We start from the raw sequence: 6,740 nt of genomic DNA, 5'->3' as shown, positions 1-6,740 counted from the left end.
AAGGCTATCACTCCATTTTGCAACGCCATGCCATACCCAGTGGACAGCGCTTGATTGGAGCCAATTTCATCCTACAACAGGACAATGACCCTAAACGCACCTCCAAATTGTGCAAGAACTATTTAGAGCAGAAGCAGGCAGCTGGTATTCTATCGGTAATGGAGTGGCCAGCGCAGTCACCAGATCTGAACCCCATTGAGCTCTTGTGGGAGCAGCTTGACCGTATGGTACGCAAGAAGTGCCCATCCAACCAATCCAACTTGTGGGAGCTGCTTCTGGAAGCGTGGGGTGCAATTTCTCCAGATTACCTCAACAAATTAACAGCTAGAATGCCAAAGGTCTGCAATGCTGTAATTGCTGCAAATGGAGGATTCTTTGACGAAAGCAAAGTTTAATGTAAAAAAGATCTTATTTCAAATACAAATCATTATTTCTAACCTTGTCAATGTCTTGACTCCATTTTCTATTCATTTCACAACGTATGGTGGTGAATAAGTGTGACTTTTCAGGAAAACACAAAATTGTTTGGGTGACCCCAAACTTTTGAACGGTAGTGTATATACATATATACATATATATACATATATATATATATATATACGTATATACATACATATATATACGTATATACATACATATACATACATATACACATACATATACATATACACATATATATATATATATATATATACACACATATATATACATACATTATATATATATATATATATATATATATATATATATATATATATATATATATATATATATATATATATATATATATATATACACATATATATATATACACATATATATATATATACATATACATTATATATATATATATATATATATATATATATATATATATATATATATATATATATATATATATATATATATATATATACACACATATATATACATACATACATATACATACATATATATATATATATATCTGATTTCTGTAACCATGCACCTATGGCTACCAAGCTAATATGCTACTCTGCGTTACTAGCATGGAGGTAGTGAATTGACTAAAAACCGTCGACGTTGGTGGTCGGTAGCCGGTGGCCATATCATTACCAGCTTAACGTTACACTCGAGGGCACTGCAGCAGTGTGTGTATCAGCTTGCTGAGAATAGAAGAGCATTTTCAGGATTGTTACTGTGGAAAATGAATATTAAATCCGATATATATCAAAAAATATATCGATATTTTTGACAACACTATTACAGCTTTCAAAAGAATGCCTCTCTCCCTCGTACTCCATTCTTTCTTTAGCTTCTTGGCTAACAGCTGACTTGAACAACATAAGGTCCAGTGCTGCTGACCTGCTGCGCAGTTGCACATTCACGTCAAGGATGGTGCGTTCATTAAATCTTTTTTGTACATTTGTGAAATAGAAAACAAATTGAGTGCATTCCACATTTATGTGTATAGATTTTGTTATGATGATGATGATATTGTTAACTAGAAATTCAATATACTTGTTTTTCAAGATTCCTCCTAACTGGATGGCTTTGACAAAGAAGAAATCTATATTTATGGTTTCTGGGGTCAGCTAATCATAGAGGAAGTTTTGGATCGTGTAGTATAAAAAAGGTGCTCTGTTGTTTCTACATTTATGTGGGTCTGCTGTGGTGAACTTAAAATGCTGCGCCGCTTTATATGTTGCTGCTGGAAGGAATTCTGGGAAAGCATTATCTCCTTTCCTTTTGTAAAGGATGGTCCAATGTAACCTATGCTAAAGGAGATAAGAAAGGAAGCACTCTTAGCACCTTTCCTTAGCTTTTAGAAAATTGACCAGCTCTTGTCATGGCTGCAACTCAAACACTTCCGGGTCATTTCACTCAGTTAAGAACCTTCCTAAGCAAAAAAAACTATTCAACCACAGCCCAAGTGCCAAGTCTTATTTCCACACCTCTGGGAACAACAGTACCCACTTGCTGTGTTGTGCCATACAGCCATGCAGTAAAAAGTAGATTTCCCTCCAAATCTGACCTGCTTGCACACTCTGGACAATGAGTGGTGACCGACAGAGCCTGCTGGCAGCGGTATTCAAGACAAAGACCTACTGCTAATGATTCAAAATGAAGGTTGACATGATTTTTTGATGGTAAACTGATACAGCACCTTGACATTGTCAGATCTAGATTATTAGATATTCCACATGCAGACAGTGTGTTCAGAGGGGTGAGCAGAAAGGCTGGTTGAGAGTGAGACCACGCTGTCTCCTTACACAGATCAAAAAGACAAAGACAGACAATACTGCTGGGCATCTGGGCTGACACAACCACCATTCAACAGCATTCCAGCAGTCACTGAGAACAATAGCAGGTCTGTTCACTCTGTACACACACCACGCACCAGCCAACAAACAGTAGAGACGAAGCACCAGTAAACAACAAGCAACCCCCCAGCCTGGATGAAGAGGGGCCAAAAGAAATCCCCCAACTCGCTCCTTCTCTCTTTCTATCATACACACAGAGAGATGGAAGGAGGGAGGGGGCTGGGCAGAGTGCTGGCATTTGGCACGAACAGAGTCTCACAAAGCCCTCGGGACCCCAGAGATGAAGGAAAGGCGAGGGGGAGGGTGGAGGAGGAGGGGATTGCAGGATGCCATTTTTAAGCAGGCAGCCTGTGGAGCAAGGCGCTCAGGGAGAAGGAGAACAAAACGAATGGAGGGAGGGCTCCATCTCCTCCTCCTCCTCCATGTGGAGGTCAGTGTGGAGGTCAGCCACTGCAGGCAGCACCGGTACACCAGCTCCTCTGCAAAATCTCACGCATCTGCAGTGATGCAGCAGAAAGAATACATGCAACCACACATACTGTAAAATCTATCAGACAAAGTGCCAGTATTGGCAAATTGACTGAAGCTGGCCTCTTCAGTCTTGCCAGATTCAACAGTGGGTCCTCATGTTGTGCAGCCAAGCACTCCACAGAAATAGGTTTAGCATGTTCAGCCTAACTTAACTGGGTTCGAAGCAGGGGGAAACAGCATAACTCCAAGTTGGAAAAAATACAAAAAGAAATACAATAAAACCACTCTAAAGCTCATTAACAAATCAAAAGTTTGACATACCTCTTGTATCTTGTTAGCTAGAAATGCTAATGCTGCGAGTAATGTTGGCAGAGAAAGATGAACAGACAAACCTCTTGTTATTCTGACTTGGTGGCGTTTCATACATTATTCCAAGATGGATAGCCATGTTGCTAGCCTTGTATTTACACCATATAAATGGCCTCAATTAGTTAATAGCAAAAGCTCTGAAGAGGTGTAGGTTTTTGGATATTTTCAGTGACAAGGAGGCGCGCGTGAAAGTTTTTTTAATCACATTCAGTTCATATTTACGGCATGGACACCTGAAACATGACTTTTGCTGCTTGCTTCACTGTAGCCAGCTGTTGTTGGTCCAGAAATCAAATTCTATTTCTACGCATGTTAAAATAGACAATGGTTTTGTTTAAAGGCATACATACAGGAAAACACAGGCTAAATGTTTTTTTGCAATTTCTTTAGTACCTGTCTAAGTAGTAATGCACATAGCGTGTCAGTCTGCTGGGTTGAGTTCCAATCAGCCTGTGCAAAACAGGTGAAAGAGAAGGAGGTGATGAAGGAGGTGTAAGAGGTGATGAGGAGGATGAAGAGGAGGAGGTGTTGGGGAAAGAGGTGAGGAGGAGGAGCTGCCAGTACAGCAAGTGAATAGACAGCTGTGTGGTTGTTTGGCTGCTTGCCTGCTGGAGAAAAGTGAGAGGAGGAAGCAGCCACGCGCACACGCGCGCGCACACACGCACGCACACACACACACACACACACACACACACACACACACACACTAGCAGACATATAGTGCACAGGTGTGTGTGAGCTTGTGCATGTGTGTGCATGTCTTAAACAGGTATGCACAGCCAGGGGGTAGACGGAATGTCCCCTTCAGTCTCATCTCAAATCATCTCCTGCATGTCTCCTGCATCCTGGTGACTTCTGCAGAAAGCTCTCAATAAAAATGAAGCTCCACCCTCCTAGCCTCCCTTTTTACACACACACACACACACACACACACACACACACGTAGAACATGCACACTTGTTTTCACAGAATGCCCGTGGGACACTTCAGACCAGCCTCAGTTGTTGCTTCCACCCGCTGTCTGCAGCAACGCACACACTAACATGTTGGCACTGCTTTCAGTGTTTTCAGGCTTCCAGCTGATGAAATGTAAATGTAATTCTGATTTCTTTATTTCACTGCAGAGCATTCCAGCTGTGGCAGTAGCTAGGCCTACTGTAGGCCACAGTGTTGAGATTTAGAAATTAGCATACAGGCGCAGAGAGGGCCTGCTTTATGAGGCTTTTTCGTCAGCAGCAGATAGTGAAGTTGCTGCAGACTATCTGCTGCATAATCGATATTACAGAGTTGCACCTGCCTCCATAATACATCTATGACATGGAAGCTAAACGTTACTAATGCACAGCTAGGTCTACTAAAAACCAAATTCTATGTAGTACCAAATGCAGGTTGCAAAGCGAGGAGAAAGCACTGACAGCTACACAGCGATTAGGTGCGGATGGCTACAGAGGGGGCCGGACTCTCAGCTGTCCCATGCAGCTGAAGCTGGAGCCCTGCAGCCCGCTGTCCATCAGCAGTAACCGCTCAACTGCAGTTCAGTCAACGCTGCGTGGAGCCGCACAGCACCAACAGTCATATTATACCAGATGTTCCATGGCTCAGGTCACCCACCTAGTCCCACTCTGTCTTTCAGATAAAAAACAGCGGCTGTGGAAAACCATTCCCCGCATTCACACCGCATTTGTCCATACACCTCTAACTTTCCCCACGTATCCCAGCAGGGACTGCCGCTCTACCCGCGGGACTCACCCTGTCATGCTGCAGAATATCCCGGTGAAAAAGTCCGTCCTCCTCAATATCACCCACACCAGCAGAGCCGCTCGCAGACTGACGCGCCGCTGACTGAACGGTCCGCTCTCTTCTTCGCTTCTGCGGCCGCGCGCTCACGACGAGGCCGGTTGCGCGCAGGCGTGCGCGGGCACAGCGCAGCCTACTGGAGAATGCGCAGATTTGATTTCTTGCTCTAGATTTTTAAAATAGGCCTACGTTAATTGAATAAAATTATTAATTTTATTATTGAATTACTGTAACCACATAGCCAACATCTGAGCAAGGCTGGGTGGCACATATTTCTTATTTTGTAGATGGGTTTTAAATAGGCCTATAGGCTACAGCAGTAGTGAACAGGACTGGATAATCCATACCTTTATCTCTCCAAATTGTCAAGATCATTCAGAGTTAATAAGGTCATTGTTGTTTTTTAAATGGTTGTGTCATTGTCCTTGCAGCATCTTTAACTCAGAATGTACTGCATGTCCCCCTGATAACCTCCATCTAAGGTTGTCACAAAGCAGGATTGGTTGACCCCATACCTTAAATTTGATAAATGCAGAAAGTTAAGTTGGACAGAATATAGCAAATATAATAAATATCATGAAATAATTTAGTTTAGGCTCTGTCTTGGTGCCTAGACCTGCCAACAAATGTCTGTTGAAAACCAAACAGCCCACATTACCTTAGACTTGTAGACCGCTACTGACCTGTACACCCAGACTGACCTTAGAATCAGCTGCCCTGCCAATCTCCCGCTTCTTTTTCTCTCCTAAAATATCTTCAATATCCATCTGGTCAATGAATGGAAGGATATACAACAGTATTAACAGGGACATTATGACATTTAGTTTTTACTGACAACATTATGTGGGAACTGATATTGTTTTGAAATAGGCTACTAGAGATAGGCAATATTAACGGCATTCACATTGTCAACACTAGTGTTTTTCCATAGCTAACTAAAAAATCCCCTCTCCTTTAGCTCAAGTAAATGTAGCTTAAGTTCAGCAACCCAGCAGGCACCGGACGCCAGTCCAACGTCAAACTCACATTGCACAGACGTTTGATTTTAGTCAGAAATGAAAATTGTGTTGGCGTCAAAACCCAACGTTGGGTTGACATCAACCACAAACATAGGACAGACATTGGACAAAAAAAAAGAAATTTAAGAGTTAGTTTGGATTTTGTTGGCATGACATCAAACTTTTACAGAGCTTTGTTTTTATTGTAAATGAAAAATCTACATACTGAGAAATTGGGATGATGTTATACTAAGGTTAGACAGATGTCAAGATCAAAAGTTGGACAGACCCACATTTTAAGACACGACCAGAGACAAAGACATTCATTGAGTTAAGAAAATAAATCTCTTTATTGTAAAACTTTTGGTTTTAATTTCCTTTTACTGGAATAGAATATCCTTTCAATGGCAACATGGAAAGATATTTAATTGGGACAGAATTGAGGGTGAGTTTGAGGGCTTCAGGTTAATAACAGCTTAGCAAATTTCTCAAATTCCTTTGAGTGCCCAGGGAGACATTTTGGGAACAGAGAATAATGACTGAGATTTTAAGTACAGATTTACATATCTTCTATCTGTAACCTAACTGATGAACGTGATTCAATATACACAATTGTAGATAGCCCAACAGCAAAATTGTTAAGTTGTTGAGAATCAAGCACAGCCCTAACGCCAATCCAAACCTAAAAAAATACTTCAAATACTCTCAAAAAATGTCAATGCTAACATGCTGGTGTTTAGCAGGTATAATGTTTGAAAAATGAATGAAAACTACATTTTTAACAAAATTTAACAAACTGTGT

The 6,740-nt window shown here is 41.3% G+C and overlaps 1 protein-coding gene across 2 annotated transcripts in view; it reads right to left on the bottom strand.

The window, feature by feature from the left end:
• Positions 1–5,015, bottom strand: part of fat3a (FAT atypical cadherin 3a) — a 322,007-nt gene extending 316,992 nt beyond the window's left edge. For both annotated transcript variants that reach the window (XM_038693326.1, XM_038693323.1), the window contains exon 1: positions 4,893–5,015. The gene's annotated coding sequence lies outside the window, so the exon portion shown is untranslated. The remainder of the gene's footprint in view (positions 1–4,892) is intronic.
• Between the last annotated feature and the right edge of the window lie 1,725 nt (positions 5,016–6,740).

This window comes from Micropterus salmoides, unplaced genomic scaffold (genome assembly GCF_014851395.1).
Source record: "Micropterus salmoides isolate LMB-PRFRI ecotype aquatic unplaced genomic scaffold, ASM1485139v1 Ms_hic_scaffold_3, whole genome shotgun sequence".
Taxonomy (NCBI): Eukaryota; Metazoa; Chordata; class Actinopteri; order Centrarchiformes; family Centrarchidae; genus Micropterus; species Micropterus salmoides.
The sequence above is the reverse complement of the archived record's forward strand: the minus strand, read 5'-3'. Positions and strand labels throughout refer to the sequence as shown.